The sequence below is a fragment of the Aegilops tauschii genome, chromosome 2 (assembly GCF_002575655.3).
Source record: "Aegilops tauschii subsp. strangulata cultivar AL8/78 chromosome 2, Aet v6.0, whole genome shotgun sequence".
NCBI classification, from domain to species: domain Eukaryota; kingdom Viridiplantae; phylum Streptophyta; class Magnoliopsida; order Poales; family Poaceae; genus Aegilops; species Aegilops tauschii.
This window is the reverse complement of record NC_053036.3, coordinates 568,902,524-568,929,054: the sequence shown is the minus strand read 5'-3', so window position 1 is coordinate 568,929,054 and position 26,531 is coordinate 568,902,524. Positions and strand designations below refer to the sequence as shown.

Genomic DNA, 26,531 nt, shown 5'->3' with positions numbered 1-26,531 from the left:
AAGAGGGGCAAGATCGTCTTTTTATGCCCGCGGAGAGCGCGCGTACAGCCCTGTACAAGCCCGCACCGGCCCGATTACTTTTGTACACTGAGGGTATACATGTATTGTACGTGGGCGTATCGTTTTCCCTTGTCACGTGCGGCGGTCGTGGGCGTGGGCGTATCGTTTTCCCTTGTCACGTGCGGCGGTCGTGGGCTAGCCACGCGGCGCATGAAAACTTCCAAAAATGTCACATCCTATAAAGAGGAAGGGGAGCCACCACCGGCCGCATCGCCCCCACCATTTCCCCCCAAATCGGCTCACTCCCTCTCTCCTTGCCGCATCGTCTCCCCCTCGTCTCCATCGCCCCGCCACCGATGAATTGTGGGTTTATGATCAAGTTTATCTATGAACAATAATTGAATCTTCTCTGAATTCTTTTATGTATGATTGGTTATCTTTGCAAGTCTCTTCGAATTATCAGTTTGGTTTGGCCTACTAGATTGATCTTTCTTGCAATGGGAGAAGTGCTTAGCTTTGGGTTCAATCTTGCGGTGTCCTTTCCCAGTGGCAGCAGGGGCAGCAAGGCACGTATTATATTGTTGCCATCGAGGATAACAAGATGGGGTTTATATCATATTGCATGAGTTTATCCCTCTACATCATGTCATCTTACTTAAAGCGTTACTCTGTTCTTTTGAACTTAATACTCTAGATGCATGCTGGATAGCGGTCGATGTGTGGAGTAATAGTAGTAAATGCAGGCAGGAGTCGGTCTACTTGTCACGGACGTGATGCCTATATACATGATCATACCTAGATATTCTCATAACTATGCTCAATTCTGTCAATTGCTCAACAGTAATTCATTCACCCACCGTAATACTTATGCTCTTCAGAGAAGCCACTAGTGAAACCTATGGCCCCCGGGTCTATTTTCCATCATATTAATTTTCCAACACTTAGTTATTTTTATTGCCTTTTATTTTACTTTGCATCTTTATTACAAAAATACCAAAAATATTATCTTATCATATCTATCAGATCTCACTTTCGTAAGTGACCGTGAGGGGATTGACAACCCCTTTATTGCGTTGGTTGCGAGATTTTTATTTGTTTGTGTAGGTGCGAGGGACTTGAGCGTGGCCTCCTACTGGATTGATACCTTGGTTCTCAAAAACTGAGGGAAATACTTACGCTACTTTACTGCATCACCCTTTCCTCTTCAAGGGAAAACCAACGCAGTGCTCAAGAGGTAGCAAGAAGGATTTCTGGCGCTGTTGCCGGGGAGTCTACGCAAAAGTCAACATACCAAGTACCCATCACAAACTCTTATCTCCCGCATTACATTATTTGCCATTTGCCTCTCGTTTTCCTCTCCCCCACTTCACCCTTGCCGTTTTATTGGCCCTCTCTTTTCCGTTCGCCTCTTTTTCGCTTGCTTCTTGTTTTCTCGTGTGTTGGATTGCTTGTTTTTCACGATGGCCCTACCTAGATTTGATGATCTTCACCTTAATTAAAAGGTTAGAAGAGATTGAAAGCAACGTTAGAACTTTCATGACTTTACAGTTTGAGCATAAAAATTTCTTTAGAAACGAGCTTAAAGAACAAAAAAGCTTTATGGGTTACATGAATAAAGAGCTCGACGACATGTCTAAGGAATTTTATGGTTTGAAATCTCAGATTGCTCGTCTCAAAAAATTAGTTGCTGAATTTTCGGATAAGCAGGCCACCTTAGTTAATAAGATGGTCGCTAAACCGGATAGTTTCTATGAAAATAAAGATGAAGATCTAAAAGTTATTGATGTGTCTCCTATTAAATCTTTGTTTTGCAATATGAATCTTGATAATGATGGGACTGAATATGAGCCACCTTTACCTAGAAGGCGTTCCAAAAATTCAGAATTTTTAGATCTTGATGCAAAAATTGGTAAAAGTAAGATTTAAGAGATCAAAACTCTAGATATTAATGGACCCACTATTTTGGATTTCAAGGAATTTAATTATGATAATTGCTCTTTGATAGATTGTATTTCCTTGTTGCAATCCGTGCTAAATTCTCCTCATGCTTATAGCAAAAATAAAGCTTTTACTAAACATATCGTTGATGCTTTGATGCAATCTTATGAAGAAAAAGTTGAATTGGAAGTTTCTATCCCTAGAAAACTTTATGATGAGTGGGAACCTACTATTAAAATTAAAATTAAAGATCATGAATGCTATGCTTTGTGTGATTTGGGTGCTAGTGTTTCCACGATTCCAAAAACTTTGTGTGATTTGCTAGGATTCTGTGAATTTGATGATTGCTCTTTAAACTTACACCTTGCGGATTCCACCATTAAGAAGACTATGGGAAGAATTAATGATGTTCTTATTGTTGCAAATAGGAATTACGTGCCCGTAGATTTTATTGTTCTTGATATAGATTGCAATCCTTCATGTCCTATTATTCCTTAGAACGATTGGTGCAATTATTGATATGAAGGAAGGGAATATTAGATTCCAATTTCCGTTAAGGAAAGGCATGGAACACTTCCCTAGAAAGAAAATTAAATTACCATATGAATCTATTATGAGAGCCACTTATGGATTGCCTATCAAATATGGCAATACCTAGATCTATCCTTGCTTTTATGCCTAGCTAGGGGCGTTAAACGATAGCGCTTCTTGGGAGGCAACCCAATGTTATTTTAGTTTTTTGTCTTTTTGCTTCTGTTTAGGAATAAATATTTGATCTAGCCTCTGGTTAGATGTTTTTTTATGTTTTAATTAGTGTTTGTGCCAAGTTAAACCTATAGGATCTTCTTGGATGAGAGTTATTTGATCTTGCTGAAAATTCCAGAAACTTTCTGTTCACGAAAACAATTGCTAAAAATCGCCAGAATGTGATAAAATATTGATTCCAATTGCAGCTGATCAATAAAAAATTTTCTAGGTCTTCCTATTTTGGTAGATTTTTTTTGAATTTCAGAAGTTTGCGTTAGTTACAGATTACTACAGACTGTTCTGTTTTTGATAGATTCAGTTTTTCGTGTGTTGTTTGCTTATTTTGATGAATCTATGGCTAATAAAATATTTTATAAACCATAGAGAAGTTATAATACAGTAGGTTTAACACCAATATAAATAAAGAATGAGTTCATTACAGTACCTTGAAGTGGTGTTTTGTTTTCTTTCGCTAATGGAGCTCACGAGATTTTCTGCTAAGTTTTGTGTTGTGAAGTTTTCAAGTTTTGGGTAAAAGATTTGATGGATTATGGAACAAGGAGTGGCAAGAGCCTAAGCTTGGGGATGCCCATGGCACCCCAAGATAATCTAAGGACACCAAAAAGCCAAAGCTTGGGGATGCCCCGGAAGGCATCCCCTCTTTCGTCTACTTCCATCGGTAACTTTACTTGGAGCTATATTTTTATTCACCACATGATATGTGTTTTGCTTGGAGCGTCTTGTATGATTTGAGTCTTTGCTTTTTAGTTTACCACAATCATCTTTGCTGTACAGACCTTTTGAGAGAGACACACATGATTCGGAATTTATTAGAATACTCTATGCGCTTCGCTTATATCTTTTGAGCTATATAGTTTTTGCTCTAGTGCTTCACATATATCTTTTAGAGAACGGTGGTGGTTTGGTTTTATAGAAACTATTATTCTCTCATGCTTCACTTATATTATTTTGAGAGTCTTAAACAGCATGGAAATTTGCTTAAATTGGGAAATTATTCCTAATATGTTAGGTATTCAAGACTAGTAAAAAACTTTCTTATGAGTGTGTTGAATACTAAGAGAAGTTTGATGCTTGATGATTGTTTTGAGATATGGAGGTACTGATATTAAAGTTGTGCTAGTTGAGTAGTTGTGAAATTGAGAAATACTTGTGTTGAAGTTTGCAAGTCCCGTAGCATGCACGTATGGTAAACGTTATGTAACAAATTTGAAACATGAGGTGTTCTTTGATTGTCTTCCTTATGAGTGGCCGTCGGGGACGAGCGATGGTCTTTTCCTACCAATCTATCCCCCTAGGAGCATGCGCGTAGTTCTTGGTTTTTGATGACTTGTAGATTTTTGCAATAAGTATGTGAATTCTTTATGACTAATGTTGAGTCCATGGATTATACACACTCTTACCCTTCCATCATTGCTTGCCTCTTCGGTACCGTGCATTGCCCTTTCTCACATTGAGAGTTGGTGCAAACTTCACCGGTGCATCCAAACCCCGTGATATGATACGCTCTATCACACATAAACCTCCTTATATCTTCCTCAAAACAGCCACCATACCTACCTATTATGGCATTTCCATAGCCATTCCGAGATATATTGCCATGCAACTTTCCACCGTTCCGTTTATCATGACACGTTCATCATTGTCATATTGCTTTGCATGATCATGTAGTTGACATCGTATTTGTGGCAAAGCCACCATTCATAATTTTGGATACATGTCACTCTTGATTCATTGCCTATCCCGGTATACCGCCGGAGGCATTCATATAGAGTCATACTTTGTTCTAGTATCGAGTTGTAATCATTGAGTTGTAAGTAAATAGAAGTGTGATGATCATCATTCATAGAGCATTGTCCCAATAAAAAAAGAGAAAGGCCAAAAAAAGGAAGGCCCAAAAAAAGGGGACAATGCTACTATCCTTTTTTCCACACTTGTGCTTCAAAGTAGCACCATGATCTTCATGATAGAGAGTCTCTTGTTTTGTCACTTTCATATACTAGTGGGAATTTTTCATTATAGAACTTGGCTTGTATATTCCAACAATGGGCTTCCTCAAATGCCCTAGGTCTTCGTGAGCAAGCAAGTTGGATGCACACCCACTTAGTTTCTTTTGTTGAGCTTTCATGCATTTATAGCTCTAGTGCATCCGTTGCATGGCAATCCCTACTCCTTGCATTAACATCAATCAATGGGCATCTCCATAGCCCGTTGATTAGCCGCGTTGATGTGAGACTTTCTCCTTTTTTGTCTTCTCTACATAACCCCCATCATTATATTCTATTCCACCCATAGTGCTATATCCATGGCTCACACTCATGTATTGCGTGAAGGTTGAAAAAGTTTGAGATTACTAAAGTATGAAACAATTGCTTGGCTTGTCATCGGGGTTGTGCATGATGAGAGCATTCTTGTGTGGCTAAAATGGAGCATGACTAAGCTATACGATTTTGTAGGGATGATCTTTCTTTGGCCATGTTATTTTAAGAAGACATAATTGCTTAGTTAGTATGCTTGAAGTATTATTACTTTTATGTCAATATTAAACTTTTATCTTGAATCTTTCGGATCTGAATAGTCATACCACAATTAAGAAGGTTACATTAAAAATTATGCCAAGTAGCATTTCACCTCAAAAATTCTGTTTTTATCATTTACCTACTCGAGGACGAGCAGGAATTAAGCTTGGGGATGCTTGATATGTCTCCAATGTATCTATAATTTTTGATTGCTTCATGCTATATTATATTCTGTTTTGGATGATTAATGGGCTTTGTTATAAACTTTTATATTATTTTTGGGACTAACCTATTAACCGGAGGCCCAGCCCAAATTGCTGTTTTTTGCCTATTTCAGAGTTTCGCAGAAAAAGAATATCAAACGGAGTCCAAATGGAATGAAACCTTTGGGAACGTGATTTTCGGAACAAACGTGATCCAGAGGACTTGGAGTCTACGTCAAGAAATCAACCAGGAGAGCACGAGGCAGGGGGGCGCGCCCTCCACCCTCGTGGGGCCCACGTTGCTCCACCGACGTACTTCTTCCTCCTATATATACCTACGTACCCCCAAACCAATAGAGGCGTCCACGAAAACCTAATTCCACCGCCACAACCTTCTGTACCCGTGAGATCCCATCTTGGGGCCATTTCCGGCGTCCTGCCGGAGGGGGCATTGATCACGGAGGGCTTCTACATCAACACCATAGCCTCTCCGATGATGTGTGAGTAGTTTACTTCAGACCTTCGGGTCCATAGTTATTAGCTAGATGGCTTCTTCTCTCTTTTTGGATCTCAATACAATGTTCTCCCCCTCTCTCGTGGAGATCTATTCGATGTAATCTTCTTTTGCGGTGTGTTTGTTGAGACCGATGAATTGTGGGTTTATGATCAAGTTTATCTATGAACAATAATTCAATCTTCTCTGAATTCTTTTATGTATGATTGGTTACCTTTGCAAGTCTCTTCGAATTATCAGTTTGGTTTGGCCTACTAGATTGATCTTTCTTGCAATGGGAGAAGTGCTTAGCTTTGGGTTCAATCTTGCGATGTCCTTTCCCAGTGACAACACGGGCAGCAAGGCACGTATTGTATTGTTGCCATCGAGGATAACAAGATGGGGTTTATATCATATTGCATGAGTTTATCCCTCTACATCATGTCATCTTACTTAAAGCGTTACTCTGTTATTTTGAACTTAATACTCTAGATGCATGCTGGATAGAGGTCGATGTGTGGAGTAATAGTAGTAGATGCAGGCAGGAGTCGGTCTACTTGTCACGGACGTGATGCCCATATACATGATCATACCTAGATATTTTCATAACTATGCTCAATTCTATCAATTGCTCAACAGTAATTCGTTCACCCACCATAATACTTATGCTCTTGAGAGAAGCCACTAGTGAAACCTATGGCCCCCGGGTCTATTTTCCATCATATTAATTTTCCAACACTTAGTTATTTTTATTGCCTTTTTTTTACTTTGCATATTTATTACAAAAATACCAAAAATATTATCTTATCATATCTATCAGATCTCACTTTCGTAAGTGACCGTGAAGGGATTGACAACCCCTTTATTGCGTTGGTTGCGAGGTTTTTTTTGTTTGTGTATGTGCGAGGGACTTGAGCGTGGCCTCCTACTGGATTGATACCTTGGTTCTCAAAAACTGAGGGAAAAACTTACGCTACTTTACTGCATCACCCTTTCCTCTTCAAGGGAAAACCATCGCAGTGCTCAAGAGGTAGCACAATGTGACTAATGTGTTAGTTGCGGGAGGATGCATTACGGAACGAGTAAAGAGACTTGTCGGTAACGAGATTGAACTAGGTATTGAGATACCGATGATCGAATCTCGGGCAAGTAACATATCGATGACAAAGGGAACAACGTATGTTGTTATGCGGTTTGACCGATAAAGATCGTCGTAGAATATGTAGGAACCAATATGAGCATCCAGGTTCCGCTATTGGTAATTGCCCGGAGATGTGTCTCTGTCATGTCCACATAGTTCTCGAACCCGTAGGGTCTGCACGCTTAGCGTTCGATGACGATCGGTATTATGAGTGTATGTGTTTTGATGTATCTAAGATATTTTGGAGTCCGGGATGTGATCACGGACATGACGAGGAGTCTCGAAATGGTCGAGACATAAAGATTGATATATTGGATGACTATATTCGGACACCGGATGAGTTCCGGGGGTCACCGGATATTTATCGGAGTGTCGGGGGGTTATCGGAACCCCCAGGGGATCTAATGGGCCAACATGGGCCTTGTGGGAGAGAGAGGAGAGGGCTTAGGGCTGGCCGCGTGCCCCCCTTGGGAGTCTGGATTGGACAAGGAGGGGGGCGGCGCCCCCTCTTTCCTCCCTCTCTCCCTCTCCTTCCTTCCCCCTTCCTCCTTCCTAGTTGGACTAGGAAAGGGGAGTCCTACTCCCACTAGGAGGAGGACTCCCCCTCTCCTTGGCGTGCCCCAAGGCCGGCCGGCCTCCCCCTTGCTCCTTCATATACGGGGGCAGGGGCACCCTAGGACACACAAGTTGATTGTTCCAAGCCGTGTGCGGTGCCCCCGTCCACCATATTCCACCTCGCTCATATTGTTGTAGTGCTTAGGCGAAGCCCTGCACCAGTAGCTTCATCAACACCGTCATCGCGCCGTCGTGCTGACGAAGCTCTCCCTTGAAGCTCTACTAGAACGTGAGTTCGTGGGACGTCACCGAGCGAACGTGTGCAGATCGCGGAGGTGCTATACGTTCGGTACTAGGATCGGCGGATCGTGAAGACGTACGACTACATCAACCGCGTTGTCATAACGCTTCCGCTTACGGTCTATGAGGGTACGTGAACACTCTCCCCTCTCGTTGCTATGCATCACCATGATTCTGCGTGTGCATAGATTTTTTTTGAAATTACTACGTTCCCCAACAGTAGTGTACATGGGGATGATCGTAGGATGCTCCGCATCACGCGGCCACCCCCCGGCCACGCCATGGGCCCATGTGGGAAATACCTAAGGCGGTTGGGGCCATTCTTTTGCCGAAAGAAAGCTAATTTCTAGAGAAAAAATTGTGTAAAAAATTTAGCTCGAGCAGAGTTACCGATCTCTTGCTATAACGGAAGTGATGCTCGGCTGTAGAAATAGTTCCAGAAAGTCACGAAAACAGATAGAGATATCTAATCTCGGAGGTGATCTCGCCCTCCGGGGGCATGGAGGCCAAGGACCAGAGGGGTATTCCGGTCCCCATTTGGAGGAGAGGCCTTGGAAGAGCAAGAATGAGGGGGGAGCACTCTCCCCCTCTCTCTTGGTGGTGCTGGAGCACCGTCGGAGAAATCATCATCACGGCAACCATCTCCATCAACTTTGTCGTCTTCAGCACCTCCATCACCTTCCGCCCTCTTTATTCAGTAGTCCACTCTCCTGCATCCCGCTGTAATCCCCTACTTGAACATGGTTTTTGGTCCTATAAATTATTATCCAATAATTTTCCTGATTGTTTTTATGTCTGAGTAGATTATTTTTTTCCTATGGATTAATTGGTGATCGTGATTGATTTGAGTTCCATGTTTTATTTTGTTGTCCTTTAGCGCCCATCATATGAGAACGCGCGTATATGGATTACAATGCAATATGTGATTTATTTGCTTATGGTGGGTTGCGGGCGGGATAGAAACCTAAACCCCAGTTCGTGAGTCATTGCATATGGGATGAAGGGGGCCCAATTTATCTTAATGTCATGGTTGAGTTTACCTTAATGAATTTGTTAGTATTTGCATATGCTTGCTAATAGTTTCAATCGTAAGTGCATAAAAGTCCGAGAAAGGGATAGTATGTTAGTAGAGGCCTCAGTAACGATCATCGTTCTATTAATCAATTTCCTAGTGAGAATTCTTCCCATCCTACCACCACTTTTCCACACTCACTATATTTACTTTACTATTCTTTATTTAAAGAACACCTAACTTTTATTTCCGTGGTCTTTATTATTTTGTAAACCTATCTCATTACACCCACAAAGTAGGTTTACTCTTTGTTTCTAGCTAAAATAAATGTTTAGTGTGCGTAGAGTTGTATCAGTGGTTGATATAACCTAAGAGAATATTAGTGTTCTACCTTTAGCTCCTCATTGGGTTTGCCACTCTTACTTATCGAAAAGGCTACAAACTGATCATGTACACTTGTGGGTTATCAATGTCTACAACTTTAAGTACGGGAATGAAATTCTTTAGCCATAATCGGTGGCCTCATAACATGCTATAAATTACACCTGCATTGTAGATGAGGCATTTATCATTTTCTTTGAGCTTTTCCATGATATAGCTCCTCCGGCGAGTGTGAGTATATAACCTTACATCGATTTCTTACGATCAACACACCCAGAAAGATCAGAGTTTGAATAACCAACAACTTCCAGGTTACTGGACTTCGTATATGTAAGCAAAAAAAAATTAGTACCTTGCATATAATGCAAGACTTCTTTGTGGCCTTCAAGTGGCCCGGTCCTCGATTCGATTGGAATCTGCCAAGCATCTGGGTTACAAAAGCTAAGTCAGGGCATGTACATACTTGAGCATACATGTTGCTTCCAACAGCTGAAGCATAAGGAACAAACTTCCTCCGGTCAGTTTCATTCTGGTTCCTTGGACATCGGAATATCCCAAACCTATCACCATTCACTATAGGGGCAGGTGAGGCAGAGCACTTATGCATATTGTATTTCTTTAGTACTCCTGCAAAGTATGCCTTTTAAGATAATCCTAATGTCCCTTGGAACATGTCTCGATGAATCTAAATGTCAAGAACATACGAGGCTTCACCGAGATCCTTCATTTCAAAATTTGAAGATAGAAATCTCTGGTCTCATGTAGGATATCTTTATCACTGCAAGCCAATACAATGTCATCCACATATATAGGACTAGTATTGTGAATATATTGCCTTTAAACTTAACATATATGCAGTTGTCTACTTCATTTTCTTAAAAAAAAGTTTTAATAACCTTGTCGAACTTGAGGTGCACTATCTTGAAGCTTGCTTCAAACCATATATGGAGTTTTTTTCAACCGACATGCCATATGTTCTTTTCCTTCCGTAACAAAAGTTCTAGTTGAGTCATATAAACATCTTTGTTTAAGTCACCATTCAACAATGTTGTCTTGACATCCATTTGATACAGCTGTAAATCATAATGAGCTACAAGTGCCAACAATTTTGGAAGAATCTTTAGTTGACACATGTGAGAAGTTCTCATTATAATCGAACCCTTCTCTTTGTGTAATTTTTTTGCTATAAGACTCGCTTTGAACCTTTTGATGCTACCTTTGGAGTCACATTTGGTTTTCTAGACACACTTGCAGCATGCCCTTTTGGCTCCATCAATAGATTCTAAGTCCCAAAAGTTATTCATGCTCAGAGACTTCAATTTGTCTTGCATGGCGACCAACCATTTGGATGACTTTTCACCTTTAGTGGCTTTCATATATGAGGTCAAATCTTCTCCATACCGTATGTCACTTACATCCTTAGGCATGAAAGTGAGAAAGTCACTTGGGATGGCATTTTTTCTATCCCATTGTGATCTTCTCACATGCTCATTAGTTTATACATTTCTTAGATAGGAAGGCCGAGGATTAGCATCGTGTTGAGGATCATCAATAGACTAAGAATCCTCATCATGATGTGGATCTTCATTAGGCCGAGGCTCATCGTTGAACTGAGGATCCACTTCAGGTTTAGGATCACCAATAGGTGTCTCCTACATATAAGTTAAAAGGATCTCTTTGATAACCAGGGATGAAACATACACCCGCTTCTCCTCAATATCAACTGTCTTAACCTCAGTGACTTTATTATCCTCAAAAAACACCGCTTGCATGGTTTCCACAAACTTGGTGGTATGACCTAGGCAATAAAAACAATATCTTTTTCCCCTAAGAGGTTATCCAATGAAAAAACAACTAACTGTCTTTGCGTCCATCTTCTTAATTGTTGACAGAATACTTTAGCTTCAGCAAGGTAGCCCCGCATAGGCAACTAATTACTGCTTGGTTTCTTTCCCGTCCATGTATCATAAGGTGTGCTTCGTGCTGACTAAGATGGAGCAAGATTCAGAACGTGCGCAGCTGTTTTCAATGCCTTTGTCCATATTAAGACTTACTCGTAAACTTGCATAACTAAGCATGCTCCACACCATATCCATAAGGGTGCGATTACAACGCTCAGCCACGTCAGTTTACTTCCACCAGGCATTGAATATTGGGCAACAATTCCATTTTCAATAAGATATTTGGCTAATGGATATGGTATTTGCCCATAAGGAGCATGCCTACCATAATAGTCTGCCCATGCTAAAACCGTACTACTTTATCTTTAGGTTGAGCTGATTTTCAACCTCAGCTTTATAGATCTTCAGTTTTTCCAAAGATTCGGATCGATCACTATAGGATAAATGTAGCCATAGCGAGAGAAATCATCGGTGAAGCTGATGAAACAATCCCATCCACAGACTTTTACTGCATATGTTAGTATGAATAAGTTCAAGGACCCCTGTGGCTCTTACTGCTCAATTCTGAGTTGTTTTCATGTCCCTTGATATAGTCAATGCAATTTCCCGCATCAGAGAAATCTAGCGGATAAAGTATTTCTACTATGACCATTCCTTCCATTCCCCTCTCAAAATGTGGTCCGAGCGATGATGCCACAATTTCGAAGAAGGATTGATACTTCTCCCATTTTTTCATGATTACGTTCATTCACCTTCATTTCATGGAGATTCACACACATAGGATAATTGGAAAGATATGTAACATATAAAGTTTGCCTTGTCTGACAGTGAGGCTAATGCCCTTTGGGATCCAGCTTTAATAACAGGATGTTTCGGTGCATTTTCCCCAAGAAATAACCCTGAGAGAAACTCCAACGAGGCGACCCATTTCGTCCACTCATATCTGTTTGGGTCGACACGGACAAAAACGTCGGCCCAAAGCGCCGACCCAAACCCAAATTTGGGCCTGAAATGCGTCGGTGGGGACACGAAGCGGACGCGCCGCGCATCCCCTCGGTGTCCGCCGTGGTCCCACATGTCGGTCGGCCAACCACCACACGCCGTTGTATTCAATGCGGCTACCTACCGCGGGCCCACGCATCAGCAACTAGAAGCTACGGAGTGCGTCTTTTTTAAATCCACGTGTGCTGGGGGGGCTCCTCCACTTCTAGTGCTCGTCCACATCTACCCCCTCCCCCCCGGCGTGCTCCCTCACCAGCCACAAGCGAACCCTAGCATGTGCCATGGGCTTCTTCACCGGTTCCGGCAATAACAAGGGGAAGGCTCTCGTCGGTGGCTCGTTCGATGCGCTTCCTCCTCCGCCGGCGCCTGCCTGCCCCTTGAGGCAGCGACTGCACATCCCCGTGCACCAGGAGCGGTGGCACTGCCAATACAGGAAGCCGTTGTCGTACCCAGATGTGATGCTACAGCACGACTAACATCTGGATCCGCAGCGGATCCCGGTGTCGGCGGTGTCGCGGTCGCAACAGGCACACCCAGAGGAGATGCGCAGGCACCGGGAGCTCCTGACACCGGAGCAGCGTCGAACTCTCCCGAATGGGAGGTCTGGTTTGCCCTCAAACACGAGGAGCAACGCCGGCGCGATGTCCAGGAGCACCACACCAACCCTCTGCCGCCCCCATAGGTCAAGTCGGAGGAGGAGGAGGCTGCCTACCAGGCGACGTTGGCGGCCGACATGCAGACCTCCATCGAGGAAGAGCGGCGCAAGGCGGAGGAGGACTACTAGGCGAGGCTGGCGGAGGCCCTCGCTCTCTCTGCTGCGGGCGTCAGTGTCGTGCCGTCGTCCCCTACAAAGGTTGAGTCATCGATGGAGCGTTACGTCTGGACCAGGGGGTTGCGCGTGTGGGTCAGCCCCACCCCCCTCGTGTGGCTTGGCGCGAGGTCTGTGTAGGAGGCGGCGTACCTCGAGCAGTGGAGCCCACTGCCGTCCAAGCGCGCCGACGGAGAGCGCCTGACGCAGATCAAGCGTGAGGAGGAGGATGAGTGCCGCGAGAAGGAGGCATAGGAGCGACGTGCGAAGGAGGAGGAGGAGCGTCGTGCCCGTGGTGGGGTAGCCCAGCCGCCGGCGGTCCAGCCGGCGCAGTAGGACGTGACCGTGCCCGGGAGACGACATTCCCCTGGGCTGGCCCGACACCGAAGCTCGTTAACCTCATGGCCCCGGCACGGACGACGAGGATGCCTAGGGCGCGCACCCCGCTGTCGAACTTTTTTATGTTTAATTAATGTTAATGTGGACTTTGTCCGGTCGTTGACCGACTTTTATGTTTAATTATTCTTTAGTTTGAGCGTGTTTGAGTTTTTCTTCTTTTCCTTCGCACGCTAAAAGAATGGGTCCGAACCAGAGTTGGGTGTATGCGCCGACACAAACTAAAAAACGTATACGAAAGTCTTCTTGGCCAAACCAAACGGACAAAAAGCAAACAAAGCCCATGTCCGTTGGGTTGGCTTGTTGGAGTTGCTCTGAGTTAGCAGTTTTAATTCGACGGTCGCCCAACACGTCCCCTTTGGTCGCTTGCTCACCCGAACGCCCGGTTGGTTCACTTGCACGTCTTTTTTTAAGGAAATCGTTTCACATCTACACGCAGGCTGAAGCTTTTGGCCGGTCGTGGGCGCACACTTGCTTTAACTATTGCTGCTAGTAGGCCCACCCCACCGCTTTTCCCATGCCTTATCCTCTCGCACCTTCTCGAGAACCCGTCATTTGCTCTTCTTCATCCCGCATATCAGCTTTCCTCTTCAAGCACATCGCCAGCAATCGCATGGCTGCCCACCGTCCCTGGCCACCCGTTACCGGCAGGTGAGGTCGTCGGCGTCGACTCAGCTGAGGCTCCATGCTGCAACCCGCCACAACGGATAGCCGCTTGGCTGGGGAGACGGCCCGGCCGCCTAGCACGAGGTTGAGGAAAGGGCGTTGCGCCGGGGGGGTGTCCACTATGTTTTTTCTGCTTTTGTGTTCTTTTCAGATGCGAACAAGGATGGGTGAAAGAGACGACAGGGAACACATCTGACGGCCACAGGCGCGGGATCCGATGGGTGCGTGGCGACCGGCAGAATTTTGGGCGGGTCGACCGGCGCCTATCACTACCTTTTTTTTAATTGGCGCTCACACACATGTACATTTTTTTCCTCGCTTTTGGCTATCTAAAAAAGTAGGGACACGTCTAGCGGGTGGCCGTTGGCCCGCTAGCGCTCCGTAGTGGCCGGTCGAAAAAGGAAATATTTTGTCCCCTTAATTCATATTAGGAAAAGGAAACATGTGTGAACATGTTTGAACATGATGTAAATAAAAAATAATTGCAAAGCACCCACGTGAAATGTGAACACACTTAATTCGGGTTTTCAAATTTTTAAAAGCCATAACTTTCAAACCGCGTATCAAAATTAAGATCCTTTTTCACTTTTGGAACCCTCGTGGCATGCTCTTCGAAACAAGATCTTGCATGGCTATGTTTTTACGAATTTTTTCATGCAATTTTCTCCCTATTTTGTGCAACTGCCTAGCCGTCGATGTGCAACTACCTGACAGGGATGTGCAATTTTTCTCCTAGACCGTAAACACGCAGTTTTCAATGATGGTGCCAAACTACCTCCTTCCAATGAGATGTGTAACTTCGTCTGTTTCCCAAGCCAACTACATAGTAGTTGATCTGCAACTTTCCCCTGCCCGTGGATGTGCTTCACTGTTTGCTGCATCGGCCAACAACCTAACAGTGGATGTGCAACTTCGTATACTGCCACGGCCAACTGTCTAACAGTTATTTGCAACTTTCTCTCGTACCCCATGGATGTGTAGTTTCCCTGCTAGCACGCAACCCAAACCACCCCCTAGTGAGTTTTGCAACTTTAGCACTATGTTTATATGCAACTTTTCACTGCCTTCATGAATGTCAAGTTTTTACCATTCAACTGTCCCTGCCTGTGAGATGTGCAACTTCGTATATTGCCCCTGGCCAACTACCTAGCAGACTATGTGCAACTCAGTTTGTTGCCCCCGCCAACTGAAAATACATGTCCAGAAATAGAGAGGGGGAGGAGTTGCACATTGACTAATAGGCAGTTGGCTTGAACAATAGACTAAGTTGCACATATCTCTTGTGTGGGGGTGGGGGTAGGGTGTGCCAACAGTGAAAAACTACGCATCCACGAGTAGGGAGGACGGTTGCACAACGACTACTAGATAGTTGGTCGGGACAGTAGACCAGTTGCACCATATAGCACGAAAGTTGGCATCGAAAAAAATTCATCGAAACATACCCATGTGGGATCTAGTTTCAAAGATCTCGTCACGAGAAATCCAACGGTGAAGACGAATCTGAATTCTGACGCGTGGTTTGAAAGATATGACCCTTTGAAAATTTGGAAACACAAAATAAATAGACGTGAATCTATTTTTTCGTCACATGTGACAAGTCTGGCCGCATTTAATGCTACTAGTCACATACACTAACAGACAAAACATGTATGTGTGCTTTCGAGTGACAGAGCGGCCGCTCGTTCTCTCCAACGAGCGCGCACACTTTTAAGATTTCAGGAAAAAATAGACTAATGGTTGTTTTAAAATAAACTGTGAAATAAGAACATGTTCACAAACTAAAAAAGAAAAGTTCATGCCATCTCCCATGTGACTTCTATAATACCACCTGTCGACTAGCAGAACCTAGCTAGCTAGAGCTGCTAGTCTAGTGGTAAGGGCGCTCGGACCACCAAAACAAGTAGAAGGTCACGGCGCAGCCGCACGGTGACTCCCATCTTCTCGGTCACGTCCAGCTTCACGGCCTCCGCCCCGCCGGGCAGCTCCCAGTCGAAATGGTACAGCAACCCGGCGAGCGCGAGCTCCACATTGGCCAAGCCGAACGACATCCCGGGGCACATCCTTCGGCCCGCCCCGAACAGCGTGTACTCCATGTACGCCCCCTTGAAGTCGATCTCGCCGCGCTCGAACCTCTCCAGATTGAAATCCTCGGTGGCGTCCCAGTGGCCCAGGCGTTGACGAGCACCATGGTACCCTTGGGCACATCGAAGCCCAGGACCCGGCAGTCGTTCATGCACTCGCGCGGCAGCAGCAGCGGCGCCGGAGGGTGCAGCCGAAAGCGGCGAGGGGCGGAGAGATCAAGGCAAGGCAAACCTCGCGAAGTTCTCGTGATGTGAGCCATGACGATCGAGACCAGGCGGGCGCCAGCACGCACAGTGTCCTTGTTTCCTCTTCGGTGCTGAGGCAAGCGCAGGCGCGGAGTACCGAGGCATCAAGCGAAGGTTTCCATATCGGTGCAACGAGACCAAGCCCAGTAGGACGACAAGACGGAGGTCACCATGGAGCCCAAGGCGGCGTCACCACCAGAGCCTTTTGCAGGCGAAGACTGCTTTTGTCAGGATAAGCTGTACTAGCTGTCCCCTTTCGAATTGGCCGTTGTTGGCTCCCTTCCCGCTCAATATTTGGGGAGAGGACCAGGGCCTCTATAAATAGGACTAATCGCCACCGTAGACAGAGCTTGATCTGATCCTTAGCCACACACAAGCACAAGAACACCTCAACCTCAGGAGGCTGTTCTTCCCCTTGTACTATTCATCATCAGCCCAAGAGGCAATCCACCACCACACACTGGAGTAGGGTATTACACCACGACGGTGGCCCGAACTAGTATAAACTATGTGTCCCTTGTGTTGTGAGTTCGTCGAGTTCGTCCTTGAGATCTTAGAGAGCTAGGGCGTGGATCGGTAGGAGGAGATCTTCGTGCGCACCCCAGTGTTCAAACCTTGAGGGTTTTGGTGGAACCCGTGATTCGATAGCTACGGTCGAAACGGGGGTCCTGTTCATCGGGAGGGGTGTGGCGTACCGCAAAACGGGACTCCACGGGATACTGTTCATCTCCACCGTCGACCCCTTCCAGCCTCCACGGGCTACTGTTCATCCACCGTCGACCTCCTCTAGCCTCCACCTGCGACTGTTTATCCACGGGATCCTGTTCATCCAGCCTCCACCGCGCGCTACTCCACCGGCTACTGTTCAACCAGCCCTCTCCACGGGCTCCTGTTCAACCACCCCTCCACGGGCTACTGTTCATCCAGCCTTGCACCGTCTACTGTTCATCCAGCCCTCCATGGGGTGGTCATGTTCATCCTTCCCTCCACGGGGTCCTGTTCATCCAGCCCCAACCGGCTCGATCGATCGGGGTCCTGTTCATCCAGAGGTAACACCATGGGGTCCTGTTCATCCACCCCCACAGGGAACTGTTCATCCAACCCCCCCAGCAACACTCACTGTTCATCCAGAGGCAGCATCGATCGGCTTCAGTTAGCAGCAGTAGCGAAGGAATCGCTCGATCGGGTTCAGTTAATAGCCATCGATCGATCGCTTGGGTTCAGTAACCCGTAGCCTGCAGTGCAATCGCTCGGGTTCAGTTAGAGCCCAACGCCTTGCTCGGGTTCAGTTAGAGCCCAATGCCTCGCACCCACGCGTGTGCATGTACGAGAGAAGCGCGCATCGCTCGGCCCCGACCACAACACCCCGATATTTTCCTCGCCCTCGCTTCTACCACTGTTTTTTCCATCATGGACGGCCCAAAAATGTCATGCAGCTACGTCTTCGGCCCGCCCAGGACGAAAAGCCCATTTTCTTTCATAGAAGTAGGACCCCGCCACATCTATGATGATATCGTGTTTTGTCACAATTATCGTCATAGAAGTGTCATAAGTATGATAGAAAAAAAATTCGTTCGGCCCAAAATGTCACGGATGTGTCATTTTTTTGTAGTGAGCTCCACCGTGTTCGGTGTGAGGTGGTGCGGCTGAAGACAGTAGAAGGCCAAGAACGAGCGGAGGAAGCCACTCGCCGGCAGGCCGAAGCCCTGAAGGAAGTGAGAGCGGAAGATAACGCGCTCGCCTTCCTCCGGCGCCGGCGAGATCTCGTCGGCGGGCGGCACGCGCGTCTTGACATAACCTGCGCCGGGCAGCTGCCGCGTGTCGCGGAGGAAGGTGAGATGGTCTTCGTGGATGACGGAGCCGTCCCAGTCGCCGGCACGCTCCATGGAGGCTTGGGCGCGAGGAAGAAGCGAGAAGCCGCGGCGGGCGCGTGAGCCTGTGACAGAGCAGAGGAAAGAGGATCGAGAGCAACGGCAAGCCGCGGCAACACTTCGACGAAGCTCGAGCGCGGCGGCGGTGAGGAAGAAGAAGGAGCAAGAGGGGCGAGGGAGGGGAGAGCGCGCGTACCTTGGCCGCTCCCCTCCTTCCCCAAGCCCCTGGCTGTGGAGCCGAGGGGGCGGGGCGTGGGGGCGTGGGATTAACTGCGCCCACGGCCCCGCACATACCACGCGGTAAATGCGCGTAATGGTGGCGCGTGGGATCCCAACCGCCCTGCTTCGGCCGCAGCGGATCCGCGCGCGTGCCGAGGCTTGGTAGTGGCGGGCCCCGCCTGTGGCACGTCCCGTCACGCTCGTGGGCTGGCAGGCCTGGCTGGCTGGCTGGCGCCGCGTGGTGAGCAAGCGGCGGGCGGCAGGCCTAGGGGCCTAGCTAGCACGCCACCTGGTTCCCGCCTCGATAGTTCAAAATCCACCAGGCGGCTGCCCACCTCATCCGACTCCTGGAAGTCGGCATACCAGAAGACGGACAAGACACACAAACAAGAGTACTCAGAGTGGGAAGCTACTGGGGCACCCCGCCTTGTCGACCACGGCGACCCACCAGCTTCGGGGACTACTGTCGGAGTTATTGGCCATGGGTAGCCTCATCCGCCCCCATGCCATTTCAAGACATCAGGGCCGACTGTGCCCCTCAAGTCTCAAAGCTTGGCCGCCTCCTTCTCATGGCCAGCTGGACTGATCGGCTGGCTACCAGAAGGAGAAGGATCCTAGGAGACGGCCATGAAGCAGGCCGCCTTCTAGCAGTCGGCCTCCAAAGGAGGCCGGCTCCTAGCAGGCGGCCCCAAGCGCCCTCAAAGTCTGCACCCCCATTAAGACGACAAGACGGGGCGTGGCAAAAATGAAGCCTGCCACCCCCAAATCCAGGGTGAGTCGTGGTTACAGTATGCCGTACAAGCCGGAGATCTCCTGCACGGCGCGGTACTGTAGCCCTCCGCCCATGACCTCATCCAAGTCAGAAGGACCGTGTACCCACGATGGGCTATCGGTACGGCCTGCAGGCGGCGGGCCCTACCAGTCAGTCAGAGGCCAGAAGGCAGCAAGTCTGACCAGTCGGCCGGGGAGGGAGGTCGGCACCCAGCGGGTGGCCCACCCCCCTCCTAAGAGTATGTGCACCATTAACCAGAAGGGATAGGGGATTGCTACAGTGAACGGCCGCCAGGCGGCGGACTGTAGCCACGCCTTCCCCGACAAAGCAAGCGTCATTAGAAGCACGACTACAGTAATGAGCAGCCGGCAAGACCCGCCAGTGGTGGGCGCGACCAGTCGGCCAAGTACAAGACAGCCGGCGGGTCCCACCAGTCGGCGGGCCCCAGCAGCCAGCGGAGAAGCCGACAGCAAGGGACACTGACGGCCTGGGCCTACGGTTGACCAGTTTACCATTGTACCCCTAGGGGGTAGGCCTATATAAACCCCCTAGGGCACCCATGCAAGGGGTTCAGATCTTTAGACTACAGACCACACAAATAGAGAGAGAAGAGAGCTAGCCTTGCCCTTCTTCCTCCTCTAGCAAACAGCTCAAGGAGTAGCTTGTACTCACATGTTGATATAGTGAGCATGCGGAGACCCCGCAGAGCAGGACTAGGGGTGTTATCTCCTAGGAGAGCCCCGAACCTGGGTAAGATTCGCCGGCCTTTGCCTCATCCCGTTTCCTGGCACCGGCGACGTCTTATTAGCCCCCTCCATGATAAGCCACCCGTTGGCATATGTCGCACCAAAACCCCGACAAGAAGCGACAGCATTCACCTCTCGGTGTTGCTGACGTCGGCTATGTTTGTCGTCGGCCTGGCTGGCGAAGACGACGTAGGCTCCGTGTTCTTCAGGGAATTGGTCTTGGATGGCAGCCACTGGCCGGGCCGGCTGCTGCTGGCCAGGAGGCGGCGGCGGCTGGCCAGCAGGCGGAGGAGGCAATAGTCCTTCGCCCTTGGAGATTTGGGTGAGCCAATGACACTTCCGGGTGGTGTGGTTGGACGGCTTCGCGCCGTTGTGGAACTTGCAGGGTGCATCGAGGGTTTGCTCATAAGAGAAGACGGGCAACCAAGTAGATTTGCCGCCCTTCTGACGCTCGGGGATGGGTTGCCCCTCCGGCTATTGGTCTTCAACTGTCGCCACCTGCCAACTGGTAGAAGGCGGCTGCGGGGCTTTGCGCTTGTTGTCGTTCGGCTGCTGGCGCCGACTGTTGTCACCAGCCGGCGTCCGAGGAGCCGGAGGAAGCACCTTCCCAGACGCATCTATTTGCAGCTCCGACTTCATTGAGGAAACGACAGTGGCGTGCTTGTCTGCTATGATCAGCAGTTTGTCGAGGGTGGCTGGCTCATCGCAGAGGAGTCGGTACTTGAGTAAGGTGCCCTCTCGGCACCCGGCGATGAAGTACTCTATGGCTTGCACCTCGTGCACCCCCTCGCAGGAGTGCGCAGTTCGGCCCACCACATCAGGTAGTCGTGGGTGGACTTGGTGGGGCCTTGGACGCACAGAGAGAGCTGGCGAGGCTTGGGCGGTCGCTTATAGGTGCTGGTGAAGTTGCGAACGAAGACTTCAGTGAAGTCGATCCAGCTATTGACACTGTTTGGCTTGAGGCTGTTTAGCCAAGTCCGGGCCGTGCCCTGGAGCATGAGCGGGACGTACTTCATGGCAACGTGCTTGTTGCCGTTTTCTATGTTGACTGTGGTGGAGTAGTCAACCAGCCAATCTTCCGGCTTCACGGAGCCGTTGTACTTGGGGCGTGTCTCTGGGGAGCAAGAACCCTTTGGGGAAGGGCTCGTCGTGAATGCGGGGGCCCGAACAAGGTGGGCCGATCGCATCTTCTTCTTCTAGCGCCAGGGAATGATTCAGGCGGTCGATCCGGTGGCGAGCATCGTTTTCTCCGACTTCTTCACGGGGGCCAAGCCGGCCGCCGAGAGTTGGATGTTCAACAGGCGGCAGGGAGGCGCACCTCTCCCTGCGTGGGGGAGGCTGACGGTCGTCCCGTCATTCCACTGCTCATGGGCGGCCGTCTTGGTCGTGCTCGATGGTGATACGTGTCCGGCTGCGGCTAGCAGCCGGCTCTGGACTCTTGGGCCGCGGACGCCACCATTCGGTGTCCAGGAGGTCGCGCCATGCTCTCGGCGAGGGGGGAGGTTTTCAGTGTGCTTGCCGGGTTCCTCCACGCGGCGGCCGGCTTCTTGCTGCGCGGCAGCCGCGTCTATGAGCTGCTGAACACGCTCCATCATGCAGCGACACTCGTCGCCTTCCAGGTGGTCCAGCTCGTTTGCTCCCACCTAGGCACCACGTATGTTCTCCGCAGGTCTGGCATAGACCGGGCGGTCCGCTCCAAACATGCTGGCGATGGTGGCCCCACGCTGTCTGACCGTGCCTATGCGGCTGGGTCCGCCAGGAGCTGGCGTGCCACCAACGGCGCAGTCGATCTCGCGCTGATAGGCCTCAGAGAGGCATCTCATGGTCGCCAGCTTCTTGGCGTTCTCAACGAGGGAGAGACGTCAGGCTTCTAACGTCTCAGCGTTGGCATCTGCCGCGATGGGTGCGGACAGGTCTCGCAACGCCGCTTGCAACGGGTCCTAGCCGAATCCGCTAGAGGCTCCATTGTGGCTGATGGCGAGCACCTCCGTGACGGTGCTACCGCCGCTGTCCGCTCGAGGGAGCGGGTCGTCAATGACCACCACGTTGGTGGGGAAGGCGTCGAGGGATGCCTTGTTGGACTTGACAAGCATCGGGTCGGTGGAGCCGATCGACTCTAGGTCGGAGGCCGGCTCGTTGGTGATGTGGAGCTTGCCAAGGAGGTCGATGAGGCAGCTCTCGCAGCTGGCTACTCCCGCGTCGGGCGCGGGCTCGTTGGAGAGGAGGATCTCGCCGATGAGATCAGCGAGGCAGCTCGCCGCGCAGGCGACTTCCGCGCCATGCAGCGCGTCGGCGCAAATGCCATGGGGCATGGTGGCCTGGCTGCGCTCGCCAGGGAGGAAGAGGGTTCCCATCCAGAACAGATCTCCGGACGACGGTGCACCTAGCCCCACGGTGGGCGCCAAATGTCGGGGTTTTGGTGCGACATATGCCAAAGTATGGCTTATCATGGTGGGGGAGAGTTAGACATCGCCGGGGCCTGAAAACAGGATGAGGCGTAGACACGAATGCCGGCGCACTTTACCCAGGTTCGGGGCTCTCCTAGGAGATAACACCCCTAGTCCTGCTCTGCGGGGTCTCCGCATGATCACTATATCAACAAGTAGCTACAAGTTGCTCCTTGAGCTGTTCTTGCTAGAGGAGGAAGAAGGGCAGGGCTAGCTCTACTCCTCTCTCTATGTGTGTTTGTGGTCTAAGAGGCTGAACCCTTTGCATGGGTATCCTGGGGGTTTATATAGGCCTACCCCCCAGGGGTATAATGGTAATCTTGTCGGGTGGTAGGAACCAGCTGTCGGTGTCTCTAGTGGCCGACTTCTCCGCCGGCAGCTGGGGCCCGCCGCCTGGTGGGTCCAGCGGGCTGTCTCGTACTTGGTCGACAGGCCGCGCCCGCCGCTGGCGGGTCTTGCCGGCTGCTTAGTACTGTGGCAGTGCCTCTGTTGATGTGTGCTTTGTCGGGGAGAGCGTGGCTACAGTCCCGCCGCCTGGTGTGCGTTCACTGTAGCCACCCCCATCTCTTCTGGTTAATGGCGCGCAAACTTCAAGGAAGGGGGGAGGGCCGCCTCGTCAGGAGCTGGCCTCCCCGTGAGCCAATTGGTCAGGGCTCGCCGCTTTCTGGCTTCTCACGGACAGGTAGGGCCCATCGCCTGTGGGCCGTACCGACAGCCCGTCGTGAGAGCATGGCCTTCTCTTCCATGGATAATGTCATGGGCTACGTGGCAATAGTGCCGCGCCGGGCGAGGGATGTCCGCCCAGTGCGCTGCACTGTGGCCACGACCCGCCCTGGATTCGGGGGTGGCAGGCCGCACTATAGCCACGCCCTATCTCATCGTGATTATGTGGGTGCTAACTTCGAGGGCACGAGGGGCCGCCTGCTAGGAGTCGGCCCACTCCATGGCCGTCTTCTGGATGCTGCCGCCCTCTAGCAGCCGGCTGCTTGGACTAGCCCGCCCCAAGAGGGCGGTCCTCTGTCTTTGATGCTTGAGGGGCGCAGCCAGCCCCGATGTCTTGAAATACCAAGAGAGTCGGATGAGGCTACCCGTGGTTATTTACTCCAACACAGGGAGGTACCAAAGTAATCCAGGAGTGGATCACTGGACAGCGGTCAAGAACATCCTGAAATACCTGAAAAGGACTAGGGATATGTTTCTCGTTTATGAGGTGACAAAGAGCTTGTCGTAAATGGTTACGTCGATGCAAGCTTTGACACTGATCCAGATGACTCTAAGTCACAAACCGGATACGTATTTATATTGAATGGTGGAGCTGTCAGTTAGTGCAGTTCCAAGCAGAGCGTCGTGGCGGGATCTACGTGTGAAGGGGGGGTACATAGCTGCTTCGGAAGCAACAAATGAAGGAGTCTGGATGAAGGAGTTCATATCCGATCTAGGTGTAATACCTAGTGCATCGGGTCCAATGAAAATATTTTATGACAATACTGGAGCAATTGCCTTGGCGAAGGAATCTAGATTTCACAAGAGAACCAAACACATCAAGAGACGCTTCAATTCCATCCACGATCAAGTCAAGGAGGGAGACAGAGAGATTTGCAAAATACATACAGATCTGAATGTTGCAGACCCGTTGACGAAGTCTCTTCCACGAGCAAAACATGGTCAGCACCAAGACTCCATGGGTGTTAGAATCATTACTATGTAATCTGGATTATTGACTCTAGTGCAAGTGGGAGATTGAAGGAAATATGCCCTAGAGGCAATAATAAAGTTATTATTTATTTCCAGATATCATGATAAATGTTTATTATTCATGCTAGAATTGTATTAACCGGAAACTTTGTACATGTGTGAATATATAGACAAAACAGAGTGTCCCTACTATGCCTCTACTTGACTAGCTCATTGATCAAAGATGGTTATATTTCCTGACCATAGACATGTGTTGTCATTTGATGAACGGGATCACATCATTAGTGACTGATGTGATGGACAAGACCCATCCGTTAGCTTAGCACAATGATCGTTTAGTTTTATTGCTATTGCTTTCTTCGTGACCAATACATATTCCTCTGACTATGAGATTATGCAACTCCCGAATACCGAAGGAACACCTTGTGTGCTATCAAACGTCACAACGTAAGAATTATAAAGATGCTCTACAGGTATCTTCGAAGGTGTTTGTTGGGTTGGCATAGATCAAGATTAGGATTTGTCACTCCGTGTATCGGAGAGGTATCTCCAGGCCCTCTCAGTAATGCACATCACTATAAGCCTTGCAAGTAATGTGACTAATGAGTTAGTTACGGGATGATGCATTATGGAATGAGTAAAGAGATTTGCCGGTAATGAGATTGAACTAGGTATGATGATACCGATGATCGAATCTCGGGCAAGTAGCGTACCAATGACAAAGGGAATGACGTATATTGTTATGCGGTTTGACCGATAAAGATCTTCATAGAATATGTAGGAACTAATATGAGCATCCAGGTTCCGCTATTGGTTATTGACCGGAGATGTGTCTCGGGCATGTCTACATAGTTCTCGAACCCGTAGGGTGCGCACGCTTAACGTTCAATGACGATTTGTATTATGAGTTATGTGTTTTGGTGACCGAAGTTTGTTCGGAGTCCCGGATGAGCTCACAGACATGACGAGGAGTCTCGATATAGTCGAGAGGTAAAGATTCATATATCGGAAGGTTATATACAGACACCGGAATGGTTCCGAAGAGCTTCAAGGAATTTTCCGAGTACCGGGAGGTTACTGGAACCCCCCGGGAAAGTTAATGGGCCTCAAGGGCCATGGGAGAGAAAAGAGGACAGCCCGCAAGAGGGAGGCGCCCCCCAACGGGAGTCCGAATAGGAAGGGAAGGGGGCGCGCCCCCCCTTTCCCTCTTCATCTCCTCTCCTTCCCCCTTTCCCCCTCCGTTGGACGGAAGGGGGGCCGAATAGGACTTGGAGTCCTAGTCGGTCCCCCCCCTATGGTGCACCCCTTGGCCGGCCTCCTCCCTCTGCTCCTTTATATACGGGGGCAAGGGGGCACCCCATAGCACATCAATTGTTCTCTTAGCCGTGTGCGGTGCCCCCCTCCACAGTTTACTCCTCCAGTCATAGTGACGTAGTGCTTAGGCGAAGCCCTGCGTGGATCACATCACCATCACCGTCACCACACCGTCGTGCTGAATGAACTCTCCCTCGACCCTCTGCTCCATCAAGAGTTCGAGGGACGTCATCGAGCTGAAGGTGTGCTGAACTCGGAGGTGCCGTACGTTCGGTACTTTGATCGGTTTCATCGTGAAGACGTTCGACTACATCAACCGCGGTAACCTAATGCTTTCGCTTTCGATCTACGAGGGTACGTGGACACACTCTCCCCTCTTGTTGCTATGCATCTCCTAGATAGATCTTGCGTGAGCGTAGGAAAATTTTGAAATTGCATGCTACGTTCCCCAACACTCCGCGGTCGGAGTAGATCTGGCTGCGCCACTGCTAGCTCCCTCCCCTTTCTTTAGCATGCCGCCACCCCGGGCCAATCCAGCGCCGGCGCTGGTCGCTCCGGCTCCGCCACCGGAGCCGGTGGTCCTCTCCATCGGCTCGAACATCGTGGGGATCAAATACCCGCCGGCGCGGTCCTTTGTAGGCCCCTCTTATGGGGGGTATTTTTACCCCCATACGACGGTTTTCTCCTCTGCGTCCGGTGCAAGGGGAGGGGAGCTCCAGGATGCCGGCGTCATCTTCGAGCCGGTGCAGGCTGAGGTGCACAGCCGCGGCCCTGGGAATGGCCGGGTCCTCTTCATCGGCAGCAACACCCCTCTTCCCACCGGGGTTTTCACCACGACCGGCGTACGCTACACCAGCAACCCCCGCTGTATGCTCCCAAACCCCCCTCTTCTTCTTATTTAGGGTTCTTAGGGTAGTTCATAGTGTGTTAGATTAGATTGTGGCCCGTACATTTGACCCGATTCGATCCGATTCGACTGGATTCTACTAGATTCGACTGGATTCGATGAGAATCCACTGATTAGGGGATGAACAAGAGTGCATACTTACTTTGTTCATCC

At 49.2% G+C, this 26,531-nt stretch overlaps 1 pseudogene; it reads right to left on the bottom strand.

Moving 5' to 3' along the window:
- Positions 1–15,942: 15,942 nt before the first annotated feature.
- LOC109747218 (zealexin A1 synthase-like) lies at positions 15,943–18,293 on the bottom strand (annotated as a pseudogene).
- Positions 18,294–26,531: the final 8,238 nt, after the last annotated feature.